The sequence below is a fragment of the Emydura macquarii genome, unplaced genomic scaffold, assembly GCF_026122565.2.
Source record: "Emydura macquarii macquarii isolate MOO-44397 ecotype Brisbane River unplaced genomic scaffold, CSIRO-AGI_Emac_v2 contig_554, whole genome shotgun sequence".
Lineage (NCBI taxonomy): Eukaryota > Metazoa > Chordata > Testudines > Chelidae > Emydura > Emydura macquarii.
This window is the reverse complement of record NW_027130691.1, coordinates 5,224,019-5,245,187: the sequence shown is the minus strand read 5'-3', so window position 1 is coordinate 5,245,187 and position 21,169 is coordinate 5,224,019. Positions and strand designations below refer to the sequence as shown.

The window sequence follows — 21,169 nt, the reverse complement described above, 5'->3', positions numbered from 1 at the left end:
GTCACAGCGAGTAAGTCACTCAAGAAGTCTATAGCAAAGACAGGAATTGACAGTTCTCCTCATTCCCATTCTAGTGCCTTAGCCACAAGACCGCCTCTCAGGGTATGAGTTCCAGCCAACAACAGCCTGTGCGTCCCAGTAACTGAAGGTCTATGTGTCGTACTCTGCAGGCTCTCTCCATGTGTCGGTCAGGTGCTCAGCAAGTTTTCTTAATGTTCAAGACTCGGCTCTCTCTAGGACTCAGGCTGTCAGCTGTGAACTTCATAAACTGACACGTTGACCTTCCCTCCCATCTCCAATCGTCTCAGGTCAGCTCCTCTGCGATCAGATTCAGGATCGCAGCTCTTCCTCCATTCAACTGCGTTAACCACAAGGGAGTGGATGCTTACGGTCTATGGCTGGGTCAGAATCCACCTCCAAGGAGAGATTTGGTGGGGGAGATTCTGTTTCCGATTCCTCAACCTGTCAGAGGTTCAGTGCCATCAACTCCCCGAAGAGCCAGGAGACAAATGCCAATGCGTGACCCAGGGCCTGGCTGCTCCTCCCCTCTGGGCCCGCGTGAAGCTGAAAGTGCAATGGTCGGGACACATCCTTTATTGCAGCACCAAAGAGCATTGTCCACATGCCCATGAAATAGCACATTGCTCACATCCATCTTTTTGTCATTAATGATGTCTCCTGATCCAACAGTCCCTTCAGGTCAGGAGTGATGGAGGCTGCTCCCTCGCCCGTACTGGAAGTAATTTCACCTGATGTCCCATGGCTGGCAGCCTAGCATTGGGCCTTCTCTTTAGAACTGTCCAATGATCTTCACATCTTCAACTTAACCATGGTGGTCAGTCCTTGATTTTCAGGCACTGCTCCACAAGGTCTCGGCTTTCACAAGGACTCGTTCAGTGGGATTCCTCCCCAAAACTCCATCAAACTGGTTTGTTTTCACTGCTGGAAACACTTTAGATTCATCTGTCCTTGGGCATGTCATGATGGCTACTGAAGGGCAGAATACGTGGGATGTCCTCAGTTTACATAGTATATTAGGCACGTAACATGTCACCCTAACATGTTGGTGAGGGGAAGTGGATGGAGCGGGAGAGCTACTTGTACATGTAAAAACGTGCCTTGGTGATCATTTAAAGTTAGCTTGGACTGTAGGCATTTAAGCTGATTGATGCCCAGACAGAGGGCATGTTGCCTTGCCCCGCAGCGATACATTCATCATGCTATAGTGCCTAGCGTACAGATGTGGTTAAACAGAGAGGCCCTGGTGGAAAGACAGTGCTGTGGATTTAAAGGGTTCGCTCAAATGGTTTTGAATAAACAGCAGCAGCTTTAAAGGAAAACACTGGTTTGGGATCCCAAGCAGGTCATTCTATTCACGAGTTTTTAAAAGGGCAGAATATTTGTGAACCATTAAGAATGGTCAGAGTTATCTAATGAAGCCATTTAGGTCCACTTGCTGCGTGCTTGATCTATTTCGACTCCTGTTGCTCATTGGGATATAGCCTATTACCGTGTTTGTGTTAAATCTCTTTGCGCTAATAATCGATAGATGTATGGTCACCCAAGCTGTTTATGTATCTCTTCTATCAAAGCTGTGACAACAAGTGATGGGATGTGAGCAGCAAGGCTAGTACATCGAGTGCTATTTAAGAATCAGGATGAATTAATTACTAGCATTAATAATTGGGGATATCCAGTACGTTAGGAGGCTTCAGCTAATAGCTTTAAGCCTCTAGCAATTAAGTCTAGTTGGTGGCATGTTTGGGTGTTTCTATGCTGGCATTTCAACAGAAGTGGAGTTAGTCCCTCTTGAGTGGTCAGCACTTGGAAGAAAGCTTTGCCTAGAATAGCCAGCATGGGTGATTATACAATGAGGTGCGCTCCTAGGTATTCTGGGATCTCTGTCCCTGTGGACGTCTAACTCCGAAAACGTACAGTTGAGACTGGTAGCTGCATGTCTCAGGTTGGTCCTGCTTTGAGCAGGGGGTTGCACTAGATGACCTCCTGAGGTCCCTTCCAACCCTCATCTTCTATGATTCTTCTATGTCGTTTGCATGGTGAGGTCCATTCCTACAGCATGTGAGAAGCAGAGCTGGTAGGGAAGAGGAAAATGAAAACGTGACTGCATTGATGCTGGCATGGGAATAAACCTTGTCTCTGGTCGTTCTGCCCTCGTCCTCATCCTGCAGATCTACAACAGAAGAAACAGAAGGTGATGGACATAGACCTCAATTTACAAATGATGACCGGTAACCAGCTAGGACCATACTGGTGCACAGCAAGGCTGCTTCCACCCAGCTAATCTGACGCCCGTCTGTGTTGGCTAGACAGCAGATGTGGGACCATCTAGTGTCAATCCTGCTTCATGCCCGCCCAGACGTCTCTGTCTACTTGCGATGGGTGGAAGTGATCTGGTAGCTGATAAGTCTGTTGATAACACAACTCAAATAAAGAGAGATTTGCATTCATCAAGAACCTGTTTAACAAGTTGTCTCAGGGCACATGCTGCACAGGGGGAAGTCTGCAGAGTGAATTCAGGCGGCTGGAGATAGACATCACAATTGAATCTGGCATCAGACTATCCCTTCGGGGCAGTATGTTTACTTTTAGATGGGGGTTTCCTACTGTAGAGCGTAGAGTTGGAGAGAATGCTGGATAACTTGATTATTGGATGGATTGATCAGATTTGAACCTTTCCAGGGACAGATATTGGGCCACTGCGCTCTGTCCTGGACCCCGCCAGGAGAAGGGGCCCACATGAGGAACTGAGATTGCAAAATGGTAACACCTCTTATGCTGGAGGGCTGTGGGTTTTTTTTTGCTGTTGCAGGGGGACATGTGAGGCTTGACTCAACCTCAGTTATGTTGGTATCTGCTGGTGTAACTCAAGACTCAGAGGGATGTTTTGACGGTTCAAAGTGTCTGAAGCCCTGGCTGCATCAGGAGACCAGTGTATTGACAACACCCCCCCTACAATGAGCTCCCTGGGGTAGAACAGAGGCATGGCCAGGGCATCTGGGAAATGTGCCGACTTAGTGCATCTCCACGGCCACCTGTCCAAGGGAGGTGGGGAGCTCTGGCTGCAATCTAAAGCTGCCTTTCCACAGTGAAAGCCCAGGAGGGATGTAATGATGCAAATTATGCCTGCCCTCCCCTGTGCTGAATTTCCCTTCCTCCTTCCCCCCACTCCCACTGGGTAAGGTGGGGGTGAACTTTTAGAAGGGAGGGGGCAGGACAGTGATGAAATATTGGATCTGCGAGCTTTGACCGTCTCTAAATGTCCTGCTGATAAGTCTGGATTGTGTTTGCATCTTTATAGCTAGTGAAAAGATCACTACTAATGATCATTTGCCACTGAATTGGCCCTATCGGACTGCTTACTGTTTTGAGAAGATCCCGTTAATTTTTTTAAATTGCTTGGGGGCTTTTTGTGCCCTCTTCCCCCCCTCAACAAGCTTATGCCAGCAGGGCTAGGGCTGTTTAGCTCTCCTCCATCTCCACCTTTCTTTCTATTGCTGCATGATAAATAACTGCATAATCAAAATTGCTATCAGACAGAATTTGCCAGCTATAAAGATGCTGGGAAATTTTATTAGTTGACAGAAAGGGCTTTTTTTCTTTCCTCATGAAAATATTAAAAAGTCATTTTAGTTTAGAAACCTAATTTTAATTTGGTAACATTTTAATTTAATTTTAAAATGTATTTTTAGACAGAACTCAAATGTTCAAGTATAATTTGATGCAGGCAGGGGCTGTAATGTTTAATGTCCTATCTATAAATTGGTAGGACTGCTTGGAAATGATTTACAGAATTCAGTACTGACCTGGCAACTGGATAAAACCATCTTCTTGGTCCTATGTGGGGGGAGAAAGGGGAGTAGTTCTCTGGCCTCATGGTTCCCTCCCAGGGCAGATGCCCCTTACTCTCACCTACAGGAAGAGGGGAAACCACTGATTTCCCTTCCCTTCTAGATTAGAGGAGTGTTCGGAGCAAAGCCTTGGAATGTCACTTTGCTACTTCCCAAAGTTAAGGACTTCTTTGTCTCTGGGCCCCCGGGGCAGAGACCACAGACAGATTGCACAGCTCAAATTATAGCCCCATAGTTCTGGTTGCTGGACGGCATAGATTTACTGAGCAGGGGGCAATTGTGTGGGCAGCATTCAGCTAGCTGAGAGAGGCTAGCACAGTTGGGAGGGCATTGGAGGGGCAGCAACCATCATTAAGTAAAAACACATCCCCACTTCTCTAGAAAAGCTGAAACGTAACGTGGAGACCTGATGTCCAGGCTAAATGTGGAACGCAGGCTTCTAGGTGCCATGGCTACATGGAAAGGGGATGGTTGGCTTGACAGTAATCCTCCCCTTTCTGGACACATCTGCGCTGCAGCTGGGAAGTGCGATTGCCAGCTTGGATCGATGTGCACATGCTGGCTCTGCTTGAGTGAGGGCGCTGAAAGTAGCAGGAGGGCTGCGCTGTCACAGGTGGCTTGGGCTAGCCCCCCGAGTACAACTCCTGCTGAGACCCTCGGTATGGATCCAGGGGGTTCACCCGCACAGCTGCAGCCAGGCTGCTCTGTTTGGCATGCTAGCCAGCTAGTCTAAGTCTGCCTGCATTGGGAATCGCGCCTCCCAGCGGCTGTGTCCATGCAACAGATTGGGGAGGCAGTGAAGGAAGTTAGGCTTCAAGGAATCTCTGTCATTGTCTAACCTGCTCTTAAAAATCTCCAAACACCTGTCATGGATGCTCTAGATAATGCTTAGTCCTGCCATAAGTGCAGGGGCTGGACCAGATGACCCCCTGAGGTCCCTTCCAGTCCTATGATTCTAAGGTAAGAAGCCCCTTAGGAGTGGCTGAGAGAGAGGTTGAGTCTCCCAAATGCTGTGCCAACTGCCAAACTGAAATCCCCACCGTCTGTGCCAAGACGACGTTGCTCTGTTTACTTCAGTTGCTGTGGATCCCTGGGGAGGAACGTGGCTGTTCTGGGGGCCTGTAAGGGTTCTCCACCACAGCCCCTCCGCTTCGGCCACCCTCCTGGTCATGAATGACTCCAAGACCCTCTGGTTTAGCAGTCACCAGTACAGTTTATTTACAGCATGCAGTCCCACCACAGTTTGGGCTAGCAGCCTCAGGGACGGCTCAGCTTCTGCAGGCAGAGCCTCTGCTCCCCTGGCTTCTCCCCCTAGGTTCTCCCGCTTTACTTCCTTCACCTGGACCTGTATATAGCCCCTGGCTAATTAGGCCGACAGCTGCTTCCCCTTCACAAATCTGGTACAGGTGTCCCTAGCCAGCTCCAATTTACATCAGTTAATTGGGACTGGCATGACAGAGGGCTGGTGAAGGGGTTGCTGCCCAGGGCTCTGTCACAGAGCTGCTCTGCTGGGCTAAACTATTCGCAGGTTAGGGGGCTTTTTTTAAATGTTTCCACTTCACGCAGGCTAGGCTGGTGTAAATATGCCACATCCAAACCTTGCCTTGGGGAGAAACTTAGAAAGAAAAGTCATAAAAGGACAGCTGCCCTATAGCAGAGTAAGGCCTAGACTCAACAAGATACTTAAGCAAGTACGTAACTTTAAGCATGTACTTAAGTGCCTTGCTTCTCTGGGACTTAAGCGATTGCTTGTTCTGGGTCCTTTCCTGGAATGTCTTGAGCAACATTTTAACCTCTGGTGCCTGTGGTAATTTTACAGGGTGGTTTGTTGTCTAGGAAGGTGACAGGGACCAAGCTGAAGTTAGCTACCTCATTTTGCTTGACCCTCATCTATCTTAAATGTGACTTGAGAACCCTCTTCTATCCCAGAAGTCATAGGTCCTTGTACTGTCTTCATTGAAGTCAGTGGGAAAGCTTCCCTAGTCTTCAGTGGTGCAGAATCAGCTCCATAGATTCAAGGCTTATCTGCAGATTTCCTCCTCAGTGATGGGTTTGTTTCCGTAAATCAAAACGTGTTTTAAAAAATGCAATGATGTCTGTCAGAATTTTTTGAGTTAATTAACATACATACTGTCTAATTTCCCAAAGGGAAGGGGTCCAGTGAGAGGAGCCCTGGATGTGCTACTCACAAAGCTGAACAGTCGTGTATCTAAGATCAAGGCAAAACCTAGTAAAATATACCACCCCAATTTAATCTGTCTGTCTACTGTTCCATCTAATTACTATATCAGAAATGTCTTCAGACCATGTATTGAACAGTATAAATGGGAATAAAATGATTCTGGTAATGGCTTAATAAAACAGGTGAGGTAGCTCAGTCTGTCGGCTTAGATCCTTGGATGGGGGCCAGATTGATTTATCAAGGGAGAAAAAAATCCCTCTGTGCTTGTGTTGTTACATTTTGGAGAGTGTATCCATTTTAAGGTTTGATTTTAAACTTGTTTTTGCTTCTGAGCAGTAGTCATTGGCTCCTTTCATTAATGGCGGAATATGTAGGACCCGTGAAAAAACATGCATTGTGTAGTTATATAAATGACTGACACATCCAGTGACGCATCCACTTACTGCTTCGAAGGAAACTGTGCATCCGAAGACTCTCAGGTGAATGTCCAAACAGTTAATCTCCCTCTTCTTAATAACGTGCAATTGTTGGCATTCAGAAGCACCGGAAATGTCACAAAAAGATGGCTATTTGCGGCATAAATTTGCCTTGGAGTTGGGTGAATGCTGCAAAATGTTTCTGGAACCAACCACCAAGCTTGTGTTAAAGGTCCCCCTCTGTGTCGACCCACTGATGATGCACGTTGTGCCAGTCCCCAACCATAGACCCGTAACTCTTTATCTCAACATACAGCAGCTCGTGCTTTTAGCTATGGAAGTTCAGTCCCTGGTGTGTCAGTCAAGATGGCAACCATCACATTTGGTGGGGTCACTTGCCTGGTTTGTTTTTTTTTTTTTAAATGAATTCTCTTCCATTGTGCCTGGTCCCCCTTTGTCTCTGCTTTCCAGACGAAATTCACCCCTGTGCACCAGGCCAGTGCAAGCTCAATGCATCATTTCTTTCTGAGGGCTTAAATGGGACTTAGCTGGTACCCAGGCCTTGTGTAGACTCCTTGCAGGGTCAAATTTCGCCCTGTACGCCTGTTGCAGCGAATGAGTTCTTCCCACCGTGGACGTTTGCAGGTGTGGAAGCTCGCAGGGAAGGTTATGATCTGCTCATGGGTACTCCGTCAGCAGAAAATAGAGCTGAAATTCCTTGCATAAATTGTTATTAGTAGCTATTCATTTGGGCCCTGATTCAGCATCTCATTTAAGCTTTTGCTTAACTTTAAGCATATGAGTATAATCCCATTGAAGCCACATGTTTAAGTAATTTGCTGAGCTGTGCCCTCCATTCTGAAATCCACATTGCCTGAAGCATCTCTGGGCCAGGACCTTTGATTGCTCTGGTATTTCAGAAGTACTGAGCACCCACAAATTCCACTGAAATCAATGGGAGCTGCAGGTGCTTAGCACCTTTGAAAATCAGGATGCATGTCGTAGGCTTCAATTCAGCAAAGCATGTAAGCATCAATGAGACTTAAATGCTTTTGCTGACGAGGGATGGACTACTGAAGTAAAGTGCCATCCAGACCTGTTGGGCTTTATAAATAGCCACCAGGGCTAGGTCCTCTGGCTTTTACTCAGGCAAACGCCCTCTGCAGTCGGCAGGAGATTTCCCTGAATAAGGATCTCAAGATTTGATCTGGTAATAATAGGCATGTTGGGGTTTTTGCAATGAATCTTTCAAGGCACAAGACTTCAAACTACATGTGTATAAACTGTGGAGCCAAGGTATTTTTTTTTTAACCTTCTTTAATTCCTACAAAGCACTTTGCGAATTCTTCGTAGATTCTGCAGTAGATGTAATTATCGCTTGCAATGCTCATACTTTAAAAAAATAAAAGGATTTGCAGGTTTCAGAGCTGGTGCCTGATAAAGACCCTTGCCAAGATCTGACTTGCTAATCCCACTGTATTTTAAAAGGTGTTCAGACTTCACTGAATGAGGCAAACTTGTAGTGCAAAGCACCTTGCTTATTTACAGTAAAAACCCTATAATTTCTTGCTCCTACTAGACTATATGCAGATGTCAGAGGTTAAATTCCAATGCACCAATAAAGGTGTCCATCTTACAGAGAGAGATGCCATTCCTGCTCAGCGTCTTCCATGTTGTCATGGATACTAAAGCATGGGACCCCAGAGATTGGAGCTGGGAATTAATGGCAGTCCCGTATAAAGGATTCCTGTCTTGGCTGAGTTGATGGATTACATTGATGTGCCATTTGTCATACTGTAATTGTTCTGGCAAATGTAATACCCACTAGTATAAACATTGTGCTGTTTGGCTAATAAAACTGAAAATAGGAAGAGAAAGGATGATACAGTGTTACGTTCAGTTAAAGAGACAATGCTTCTTTTCTGTACCTGAGCATAGTTCTTCTTCCTGAAAACCCAGCTCATTCTGCTCTCTTCATTGATGAGTGAAAATGTACTAAGAAACCATTCAGGTTCCTGGTAGAGCACTTACTGCAAAGCTTTGCTTTGCTGGTGCCTGCTGCCTGAAAATCAGGGTTCGAACATTTCGGCAGGAGGAGGGGTTGTGTGGATTCAAGTGGCGAAGAGAATTCAAAGCACGTGTTAGCATTGACTTCCATTCACTAAATTCTTCTGAAATTAAAAGTAATTTCCAGTGGAAGGCCTGTCCAGCAAGTTTCCTGCTCAGGCCCACTCATGCATGGGACATGTTCCACACTGAGTTTTGAACTTGTTATTCACATGCCTTAATTTCACATGCACTAGAAGTGGTGGTTGGAGGCAACTTTTTGGTTTGTGTAGTCAAGTGTTTGTCATACTCGAGGAATTTTGGCATGGCACATTTTTGTTGTTTGATTTAGCTTGCATAAGGGATTATTATGAGGCAAGGAACTATTAATATGCTCTTAAATTATTTTGTTATGCTCTTAAAATACGCGCGCGCGCGCACACACACACACTCGCAGAGTGAATAAAGGTATCCAAATCTAATTCTTTATGATTAGAGCTTTTTTGATGACCTAATACTAGAGGTCAAATTCATTCCTGTTGTAACTCCATCGAAGTTACCAGGGATGAATTTATTCTCATCTAGATAATAACTAGACTTATTGAAACCCAAAATTCAAGTTCAGGATAGGATAGGGCGACTCAGCCCTAACCCTTGTTTGGTAGGTGAATGGAGTACCATGCAATTGGGATGTGGGTGGGTCTTGATGACAAAATCTTCAAATGCCAAGGTCCTGCTAGATCTATGTAGCTGTTACGGGTACTGTGGCACTTCTGAAACAATCCCGTCCTCCAGGTCTGGTACTGTGAGTTGTTAAACAGTGGCTGCATTTCACCCCAAATATAGCTGCATTTTGATGATGATGATGAATGTATATAGTGTTATTTGGAAAGTCCTTTGGGGGACCCTTCAGGATAAAATTTGGCATATAAATTATAATATAAAATGTTGTTGGTATAAAAATGACTAATAATTAAAAAAGAAGAGAATCTCTGGGTACATCAGGGAGCAGGTCAAAGCATCACTCTCATGTTCATGTTCCTCTAGATTGTTTAGAGAAATACTTAGAGTAAAACCTGCTGCTTGTGAAGCCATACTGGCGGTGTCCTTGTATCAGTGGATTTGAATGCAGGCCTCAGGTGCTGGTGCTCCAGAACTTTAGCATGTTTGAAATCCAGACCAGAAATTTGGCTCAAATCCCTGGTTTTTGGTTTGGTTTGGTTTTTTAAAAGAAAGGTCTCTACCTTATTGTTTAGAACATAAGGTAGCTTTCAAATGTCGTATATGAAATTCCTTGCCTTTTTAGTCTGTGCGCTCTCCTTTCAGAGACATGTTGGGTTGGATGGATTCCCCTCTCCCACCAGCAAATATGGAGCAACTTCCTTGAGGTCAATGGAGAAGTTCTGGTGTTAATCCAGTGGGAGAAGAGAATGAATGAGGCCCATTGCTGGGTTATTAAGCTGGCTGTCATCTATCTGCTTGTATGTTTCCTGACACTGTGGCATATCCACAGCTCAGGGAATCGTGCAGCGTAGTCCAGCCCAGCCTCATTCCATCCTCTGATCTGTACACATGGCTCCCAGCGAAGTCAATGGGAGCTGCACATGTGCCTCTGTGGGCAGACTCCCTTGTTTCTACTTGGCACAAGAACAGTGTTTGCTAGTTACCGTAGCTGCTGATGGTTAAAAACAGAGCCAATATAGGGAGCTGAAGCAGGCAACAAATCTATTACAGTGCAATCTGGTGGGATCGCACTAAGTGCAGAGCAAGGGGTTTGTTTTAATTTCTCAGTGACTGACTAGTAGATTGACACGCCCCACCCCCCACCCTCAAAAAAAGAGTGATTTTGGGTCAGGCCACAGTTTAGACCTAAATAAATTGAGCACCAGTGTCTCTTTAACATGGAACAGCTTCATAAAACCAGTGGATTTATGTGGTCTTGATTGACTGTCTATGCATTGTTCATTCCTCATTATATTAGTATGATGAGACTCCCTGCTGCTTCTCTATACTGTTATTTATGGTAATACATTTGTTCCTCTTTACCATTTTGTCCATGCTACTTCCACTCGTTTTAAAGAGACAGTGCCACGTTAAAAAGAAAATGTGGTCACCTGAGGCTTTTTGGAATGTGCTGTAGTTTAATGTTTTACCCTTTATGCAAGTTTAGCCCCTCTTTTTGCTTTTGCCTTAGGTTGGGCAGTGATAGACAGACCCGTCAGTTTCACTTGATGTTTACAGAGCCTGATCCTGTGTGTGTCTGTTTTATCTCTTGACTTTCAAATGAAGCACCAGGGAATACTTTAGAGGGTGATGTAGCCTGGCAGGTAACTTGGCTGACTAGCACTGTTAGTGCCCTGGTATCTAGAGGCATCAGACTGGTAGAGAACAACAGCCCTGTGGCAACATCTCCTTTCCCGCATTGCGTCCTTGGAGGAAGCTCTAGTCTGGCACTGCAACAGGGTGGCAGTCTCGCTAAGGCTCTGATTCAGCAAAGCACTTCTGTGCATGCTTAACTTGAAGTACGTGAGTAAGTATTTTGCTGAATCGGGGCCTCTGTATAGAAATGCAGGGCTCACCTATTGAATCGCCCTAAACTCGGGCTAAATAGGCTTGACGTAGTTATTGCTGAGTAATGCTGGTATAAGTGGGGCCAGTTCAGCCTAACTAGGGTATAAAGGCATCATTGTCTCTTCGGGAAGAGGGAACAAGGGGCTAGGAGAGAGGCAGTGCTGAGGGGAGACCCTGGGAGCAACCCAGCACTGGGAAGAAGCTTAGGTTGAAGCTTGTGTTGTGTTCTGATCCCTGTGGCCATGCAGAAGAAGAAATCCATGCCAGCAGGTCTGACTGCAGGACTGGGGCCCAGCTTTGCCGTCGTTCACCTACCAGCCTCCCAAATTTTTCATCTTTGCTGACAGCAGTATGGGCCTTGGCTCCTTCTTGGATCTTGTCTTGTGAGTGGGAAAGCTGTCTGAGAGGGAAAAGAAGGAGAAACTACTACGCAAAAAAAGGACAGAAAGAGGAAAAAAGAAGACAAATCTGCTCCTTTCGGTGCAGTGCACCTATATAAAAGCCCATGTGAAGTCCTGAATATTTCAAAGGTTTCTTAGTTTATATGATTGTATCTCCAAATATTTTTAAAGTTTATGGTTGACCTGATTCATAGAAAAAAAACCACCCCCTTTCTGTGTTTGCAGCCATATGTAATTTTTATCTCTTGACCTTTAAACGTAAGCAGCAGTAAAATGAAGAACTATGGCAGTCATTTAACACGCTGCCTGTACTAACTGGTTTCTGCCTGTGAGCCGTGGTTTTAAATTGGCTAATGCAGAATACTTGCAGAGCTAATAATAATTCAGATTACTCCTGTCAGCTATTCTGGTTTCATGGGTAATTTAGTAGTTGAATAAATTTTTTTAAAAATTCATTCGTTCCCATGCACTGTTATGAATCAGTAGATGGTTTACCATTGGCAGCAGTAACTGTAAGAAGATTTAAATTGCTACTGAAAAGGATTTGAGTGAAGGTAATGTTTTATAATGTTCTAAGCCATATGCACTACTTTCAGGCCTCATCAGTTTTACATTGATTCCTAGTGAAGTGTTTAATTGCATCATGAATGCAATATAATTCAGTTCTTTTTGCTAATATGGTATATATCTCAAAGTGATATACAGCACTGACAGTGAGAATTCAGAGTTTTCATAGGATTTTAAAATATGTATGTGTGAGTTTGTTTACACACATTCTGAACATGCTCGGGGTTCAATTCAGATCTCATGTACGTGTAACTTTCTCTGTACCAGGTTGAATGTGTGTATCATGTGTAGGGCTAGCTCACAAATTACAGAGATATATGAATAAGCACCAGTGGGTGGAGTTTAGCTGATTGTGTAATTGACCATGGATTTTAAATATGGGCACAGGGATTTATTTTTTTCCTTTTTTTCCCCCTGTGCCTGTGGGACCTTCCTCTTCTTCCCCCGCCCCCCCCTCGTAGAAGGGGGCTACTCGTGTTTTCAATGATGCTAAATAATCAACATAATATCCTGTACCTGAGACTTTAGAGTCTCATTTGCTATCTTGTACTGGTGTAAATCTGAAGCATCAGAGAAGTTACCTTGGATTTATATCAGTGAAACCAAGCTCGGAATATGGCCCTTTGAAGCCATAGTCACATGGTATGAAATTCATCCCTGTGCAGAGGGCTAGCTTAAATTTCATGAAAGCCCCCAAAACAAGGCATAGATCTCTGCACAGGGTGAATTTCACCTGCAGTATTCACAGTGGTTAGTCTCATCATGTCAGGTGACAGATCTACTTTATCCCAGTCTCTCTGGTGCTGCCAATTCTTATGCTCAAAAAGCTTCAGCATAATATTGTGGTATACAACCTCATTGCTGCTTCTCCACACCTTATGAGCGAGATGATGAGACACAATTCTGGTGCCATTGGGCTGCTCCTGGGCTGCAGATGGAAAGGAACACATTTTCATGTTAACACGAAGACAATTTATTTGAGTCCATAAAAGAACTAATTACTGATGCAGAAGATCACTAAACATTCCCCAGTAGCTCTAAAACAGTGATGCCTTAAAAGCAATTCTGCAAGATAGATTCTGTATCAGCAAGGAACGTTCTCCTCTGTTTTCTGGGATGGCACAAGTGGGGAGAGAGCTGAAATGCAGATGGACTGTGGAGCTTACCTGCTTGGTCAGAATAAATATGCTTCTTCCAGAGAGAGGGGGCTGGACAGGAATATGTGTGTCTGATGCCGAAGGGAGTTAGCATTTAATACAGTGGGAACTGATCATCCTTATATAAAGACTGTTCCTGTAATGCTGCCAAATTCACTACGGCTGTGTGTTAGCTGCCATGTAGCCGCTGATTTCTGCCCAGGAGCAGCCTGAGCTTTCTTGCCTCTTCTCCCCTCCTCCCCCCGAACCCAGATTCTCTGCTTTTCATTCATGAATTGGCATGAATAGTTCCATTTGGGGCTGGATCCTCCCTTTCCTCTCTCTCTCTTTCTCTCTCTAATTCGCTCATTGCAGCTTAATTGGATAATGAGGGATTCAGGGTGGGTGACTATACAGGGTTCATACAAGTTCAACAAGAGCCATTCTGCCACTTCTCTGTTTAAATTACACACAAGCCAGGCTCTTCTGTAGTGTAACAGCCTCCCCCCGCCCCACCATAGAGCCCCAAATCTGAGGCTTATAGTTTTCCAAATATCCCATGAGCTAACAAAGTGTGTATACAACCCACAGTGCTTTAATATAAAGCCCCTGCAACCCAGCTCAGACATGAGCAATCACAGGTCCTAGTTGTTTCCCCCTCCACCCTCCCAAGGAGGCTGAGAGTCCCTCCTTTTTGATCATCCCCATCATTCCTCCTTGGCAGAGAGGAATACTTTTGCTGGGCCCCATGGAGGAAAATCGCACCGTACTATCACTGAAAGTGGTGTCCCTTAATCTAAGGCAAAAGGTTTCCCTTGCTGTCGTGGGGTATGAGCTCAAAAAGAAGGAGGGAAGGGGAGAGACCCCTACTCCTGGTGAAGAAGAAGAATTAATACAAATTCTTACTAGAGAAATTCCCTTCCATGGAGGCAGAACATCCTCCCCCAGGGGGCAAGGGACACATAGCATTGTTCTCCCCCCGGTGCAGCCTCGCCGACTTCTGGAGGAGCATCCAAGTAACGTAGACTCTAAAGCCCTGACCATGCCCTGAGAGCCCCCTTGATTTCAGTGGGTGCTGCACTGGTGCGGGGTTCTGCCCACACAGTTTTCAGGGCCAGAGGCTTAAGGGTGTGCTCTGAAGGGGAGGAGGGACGGCGCACCCAAAGTGCAATGAGTGCTCACAGCAGCCCTCATCTAGCCGTCCGTCCGTCCGTCCCCGATCACGCGGTAGTCTCTGAGAACTGGAGATGGTTGGGAAAAAAATGCGACAGAACAATTTTCCATTGGAAAATGCAGTTTAATGCAAATGGAAATGTTTCAGACAGGAATGTGTGGATTTTCGATGAAATTCTCAATGAGAGAAAGTCCAAATGGATCAGTTCCATGTTCTCGTTTCATCTGTCATGTGACAAAAACATTATTTTTCTATATACTAGGTATTTTACATTACATTCCAATGGTTTTGACATTATTGAAACCCAGTCATTTCCCGGCCACCCCATCCCTCACTATGGCACTCACCTGACATTTGTTAAAATTCCCATTCAATTTCGGATCTTTGGTCTGATTAAATGTCAGCATCTCAGACGGTTGCATGGAACCGGAAATTCTGGTTTCCGACCAGCTCTGCTGAGAACCTCCCAAGTATCTGTGAATTTATCCTCCCAACCCTTTGTGATAGAAAGCTATATTACCCTCCTTTTACAAATGGGAAACTGAGGCACCGAGACGTTACGGCTGGTATTTTTCGAAGGGTGTAAGGGAGTCAGTGGGAGTCGGACTCCCAACCGAAAGGATTTGCCCAAACCCACATGGGAAGATTGTGGCACAGCCAAGAAATGAATTCCGATTTCTTGAGTCCCAGTCCTGTGCCTTAGCCACCAGGCTATCCGCCCTCTTTGCTAGCACATGTTGATCCCCTAATGATATGTTTTAATTCCTGAAAACATAAATTGCAGTGGCTTTTTTAACTAAAGAGATTTGAAAGGCATTAGGCAGCCATCCCGGCATTACAGAGCTTTGTACTAATAGAGATTCGGAACGGGGTGGGAGCGGCACATGTATCTACTGCGAGAGATTCTGCAGGTGGGTGGAAATCATTAGATTTCTGCTGTGAGGCTGCAATTTTCGGCTTTCGGAGTCTCATTTTGAATGAAGTAGTAAGTTATTCATTCAGGATGCAGAGCCCTTGATTTTATTTCACATCTTCCCGACTTGAGAAGAAATTCTCCCTCCTTTCTCAACAGTCCCCATCAATTCCCCGCCACGGAAATGGTAACAGGCTGTATGGTATGTAAAACAGGCTCCCCCAGGCACAGGCCCTGGGGGATTTTGAAAAATTAAATAGGATTGCACTTCAGAATTGAAACGTACAAGTCAGGCCCATTAATGTCTCATGTTACCCTCAGCAGTTCCACAGCATACCATTTCCTCCCTCCCAGGTTTAGTAACGTGCCCTGTTTTAGATTGCATCGCGTTAAGCCATGTGTGTCACACTGCCCTAAGGACTCTGCTTGGATGCCTTATCTATGGCTGATTAGAATAGAACCCAACTGAGAGGCTGCAGTGTGTGCTTGAGAACACTAGGGGGAGCCTCAGCAAGGGCAAATGATGGGTGGGGGGGAAAACAGACTCTAAAGACTGACGGGGGGGGGGAAGCCAGTGAATTTACCATATAAACATGTGTCCTGTGTTCAGCAGTCGGCACCTTGTAGCTTGCTGGACAAGTGTGATCCTGAGTGGCTCTAGAGACCCAACCGGAGGGCTATCTCCTGCAGAGGCTCTCAGCACCATTCAGGATTGGACCCTGGGAGCTTAATCCTGTTTATCTTGGCCTGGATTCAGGAAAGCATCAAAGCACGTTTAATCACATGCCTCAAATCCCATTGGCTTCAGCGGGAGTTAAGCGCATGCTGGAGTGTTCTCCGAAATCTGGGGCCTACTGCTCCCCCAGCTTCACTACTGGTGGTGAGAGTATTGGCTTTTGGCAGATAGTATGGACAACCCCAAGCTCGCAAAAATCAGGTCAGCCTCAAAAATCCTGAGCTTTTGAGAAATGACTAAATGGTGGGCTGCTTTGCTTTCTGATTTCGGAGTCTTTCAGGCACACTTGAGTCACAGTTTCAAGCTTTGCTCTCCAGCTGAGATTGTAAATTCTTTGTGGCAGGGACTCACAGGTGCTGTTGCAATACAAATAATAAACACACAATCAGGAGGGCTAGAAACGTTTTTAAATGAAAGCGAAGATTCTCATTTAATCTCTTGACTCCAGGAGCTGGAGCTTGAAGTAAAAACCCGAAATATCACGAAGCTTGCATTAAAATATCAAGAGCTGGCTACACTACAAAGAATGCAGTTGATCCATAAACGGATGCCAGTCACAAGCGGCCTAAATAGTTAACCGTCTCTCCTGAAGTCAAAGAAGAGCGCTTCTCACCTAGTCAAGTTAAACTACTTTCCCCTCAGAGCTTCGGCTAGCTAAGCATTGCTTAACGAGATGCAACCCCCATGCAACCCCACGTTTTCACACAGGCTCAGATGTTTTCTTCACTGCATCCTCTACCAAGCAGAGCAACCTTCTAAATAATTAATTGTTAAGCAGTTGGTCTTGGAAGTCGAAATTGGTTTGATGTGGGAGGAAAACAAAACACTGATATGCTTGAAATATTTGCTGGAAAATCAGCTACTGCTCATCTTGTTTTGCATAGACCCTAGCATCTTTTCTTGCCTGTTTATGGAGAAGTGAAAAACTTTGTTACAATGGTAATAATCATATGGGACTTAGGAATCTTTGTTACAATGTAAAGTTCCAGTTCAGGTGACATGGGAGGCTGGTTTTTAAACCCAGGTGATGTGCAGTATATGCATGCTGTATATAGTTATTATTTGTATTGTGCTGGTACCTGGGAGCCCCACCCAGAGACCAGGCACAAACACAGAAAGAAAAGACTGTCTCTGTCCCAAAGAACATACCATCTCAGTGGAAGAGAAGAGACAGCAGATGGAGACAGGCCGACAGACGGGAGCGAAAGAGACAGTGAGAGATGGGGCAGCATGATCGACAGTGGTTGATGTACCCGCTGACTGGGCTTGACTTCATTTGTAACTTGAATAGCAAAACGTGCGTCATCCTAAGCTTTCGCTCGAGGCTGTTCCTAGTGCATCTCTGCAGGGCCTCCTCTGCCCAGCCCTGAGACCCCTCTGCCCCACGGCGACCGTCTGAGCCCTCTCAGCTGTGTAACAAGGGCCCAGAGGCCCTGCTGCTAGAATAGGTTAGGGCCCCCCTTCCTGATTCTGAAATCTGTCCTCTTCAAGTTTTCCACCAGCCCCAATCTAGCCCCCCACCCCTGCACACCCCCAGCTCCTGCCTAGCCTCCCTCTAGCTCCCCCACACCCCGGCCTCCCTTGCTCCCTTCCAGTTCTGGGCCTGCCCCTGCCGCCCTCCCTCCACTGCCCTCCAGCTTGGTTCAGTCCAGCTCTCAGCTCCCCCAGCCCTGAGCCAATCATCTCTCTCCACCCCCTTCTAGCGCCCCTCCTGCCCCCCACTTCCCTGATCCAGCCCCCATTTCAGGCTTCCACAAGCTCCCCGCCTTGGACCCTTCCAGCTCCACTCCAACCCCCCCATTTCTTTCAGGCCCCCTGCCCTCTGCTCTGACCCCCTGCCCTCAACAGCTCTGAGCCCCCCGCTCCTTCCAACTCTCCCCAGTCCCTCACCCGTTCAAAACGTCCGATGCTGTCACTTTGTGCCCCACCTCTGTGCGGGGGCCACGTACCCCACCTTCAGGCCGCTCCCAGCGCTGCGATCGCCTTCCCCATCCCTCCTTGCCCATCGCATACGCCTGGGGTCTGGGGCCACCCCCTGCTGAAGGGCACCCCATCCCCACAGGCCAGCAGGACCCACTCCCCTTAGGCAGCCCCTCTGGTTGGGCCCCCATAACCCTGTGGCACCGCTTGCATCGTTGTCGTTACCCCACGGACCCTTTTACAGCCTGGTTGGAGCTGACAAGATCTAGCTGCTAGCACGTGTCAGCAACAAATACCTCTGCCTCTTTCAGCATTGCCAGCCAGGGAGCCAAAGATCAGGAGCCCACCTCCACCTCTGGAGCCTGTGGCATGGAGAGATGAAGTGATGTCTCCCAGAGCGCTGGCAAGAAAACCCCGAAGTCTTAGGCCCGGGGCCCTGCCCTAACCACTGGATCAGAAATGAAAGGCCTGCTAGCCGGAGTCCCCAGTGGAGGGATTGGTCGGCCACCTGGTAGGGCCCCGGTCACCCTTCTTGTCAGCTGGGTGTGGTGCAGAGGAGTGTTTCTCACTGGGGGTGAATTCCCACCCACTCTAGAGAGTGAATGCATGGCTGGAGAATGCTGGAGACCACCCAGCCCATTTCTAGGGACCGCAGCGGTTCCCTGGCCTCTGAACCCGGGTGAATTTCCTCTGATGCCATTCGCAGGGACACACGTGCCCTTTCCTGTTGCCCCTTGGGCTAGTAACTTCTTCAGGCCCTGCTCAGGCCCTGGACTAAGACACGCTGCTGTTTGTGTGTGGTGCTTGGATTGATCACTTTATTTGCCAGCTTTCCTCCAGCCCTTTCAGGGGTATATTCTCCCCTGGTGCTCTCCTCTTGCCATTAATACCCTTCTCCAAGTGACCTGGTGTGGGAGCATGGCTGTAAGTGTTCACGCTGGGGGCCCAGCGTGTCGGAGCATTCCTGGCTTTGAGTCTTGGGCAGAATCTCTTTGTTTTCCTTGCAGTGAGAATGCTGCTGCTCTTTACCCCAATGTCCAAAGCCTCCTGGCTGAGTCTGCTTGGCCGGCCCCACTGCTGCTCCGTGGCCCACTGCACAAGGGTGTGCAGGATTTGGGAGGGCCCTGCAGGGATGATTGCATGGCAGTGTAAAGGAGGTGGGACTGGGACTAGAGGAATCATCCCCCAATCCGCCCGTGCACAGGGGCCGGGTAAGAGGCTCTGAAGCCTGATCCAGCCATTGGGTAGGAATAGCCTCCATGGAACAAACCCTGGAAAGGCCCCGGATCTAACCTGGGTGCCCCTGGAACTCTCCCAGGGTTCCTGGAAGGTCCCTAACCTCACGAGAATTCATTCTCACCTCTCTGCTCAGCCTTCGCCCCTCTGTGTTTGTATCTTGAACCAGTCCTTAAAATATCTCCCCCGCTCTTCTCCCAGTGGGAGAGCTCCTTGTTTCTTATTAATTTATGTCAGTGTTTTGTGCGTGCTGCCCATCACCGTGGCACCTGGGTGCCTCCCATAAGTAGAACACATCCACAGTATTACAAAGGCTAATATGCATACAGATATGGCGTATGTATATAACAAGTGGAGTAAATGAATAGCCTACCTGGCAGTGTGGTGTTAGCCCATCAACAAGTCCAAGGAATGAATTCATGGCTAAGCTGAAGCTCATTGGACTCAGGTTCTGGAGGAGGATCTGGAGGCAAATTTTGCGTATGTGCCTGATCTTTATTCTGGAGCTCTGCTCACCAGCATAGGCCTGTCTTCCCCCAAATAAGATGTTTGACTCGGGGGATGCACCGCTGGATGGGGGCGTGACCTTGCTGGGAACTGCCTCTGGGAAGCTCCTGCAGTGACTGGGCCCTCATTTGCTCTCGAATGCACACATGAAAACCCCTGGAAATCAGTGGGGCCACAGGTGTGTCCGGGAGAGCAGCACGGTTTGGCCTAGCATTTGGAATATTCCTGCCGGAGGAATCGTTTTCAGCGCGTGCTCTTTATACCACTGTTCCAGGCACGCCTGCAGCCCAGTTGTATGGTCTAATGCGATATCAAAGTCACTAACATGATTATGCTTTTATATCATATTAGAGAAAATGAATACTAATTCAATACGAAATACTAATTCAGTAGAACAGAAAATTGCTGAGAGAATAGAAAACTGCTTAATGTGCTGAACCTCACATTCTAGCTCCAAGTAAATACAAGGAGCGTTTTTTTCCAGAGCTATTTTCTGCTTTCTTTTGCTTTGTGGCATAGTTAACCGAAGATATCTGGAGTCAAATGTCACTTGGTGCAGCTTTGTGGAAGGCTATGGAATGAAGCCAGAGATGCGTTTGACCCATGATATTGTTCGAGTAACCATGGCGGTGACTTAGAATATTGTCCTAAGGGCCAGTTACTGCACCTCTTACCCGGGGGTGTGCTGCTTCCTCATGCTGTGGTCTGACTGGAGTTCATGGGACCACATGCACGAATGAGCGCTCCTCAACCGAAGGAGGGTTGTGGACTCAGACTCTAAATGGATTCTTCGTTTGATACACGAGTGCAGACTCGGAATTGCAGCTAGACTTTTACAGCTTTGCATTTAAATATCATTTAATTGCAGCAGTGTCTAGATTGTGCAAAGTGCTGTACAAACACACAGTACAAACACACCGTCCCTGCTCCGAAGTGCTTACAGCCTAAATAGCCAAAGGGTGGTAGGGGGAACGGCTTTCCAAAGCCGTACAGTACGCCAGTGGGAAGAGAACCCCAGTGTCCTGACTTCCAATCCAGTAAACCAATGGAGTCCAATCTGTTTCTATGTTAAGTGCAGGATTACTATGTAATACACAATGTTGTACAGATTCTGCTCCCACTGAAGGCAGCAGGGAAATTCCCACTGGGTTCAACAACAACCAGAACAGGTCCGAACTCTCAGTGGAGAATTAGGAGTTTTTAAGTGTATCAGAAGGAAAACTCATCAGCAGAGCAGGGCAGTTGTTCTTCATGATACGGGGGTGTGAAAACAGATTATGTACAGCATCTAAGCATCTGCTGAGCTGCACCATTATCTTGAAAGTGAGAGGTGTTTCATCATTTAAAATTGTCTATCATTAGTCATCCTAACACAACATATTAGTTAATATGATTCATTCACTTTGTGGGGTGGGGGCAGAGTTTAAACCAAGTAGAAACATACCCTAAACTCACCCCAATATCAAGCAATTGGAGAGGTAATGGGAGCAGGTTC

At 46.7% G+C, this 21,169-nt stretch overlaps 1 protein-coding gene across 5 annotated transcripts in view; it reads left to right on the top strand.

Moving 5' to 3' along the window:
* The window catches only part of CUX2 (cut like homeobox 2), a 217,734-nt gene that overhangs the window by 73,999 nt on the left and 122,566 nt on the right, over nucleotides 1-21,169 (top strand). The window lies entirely within an intron of this gene.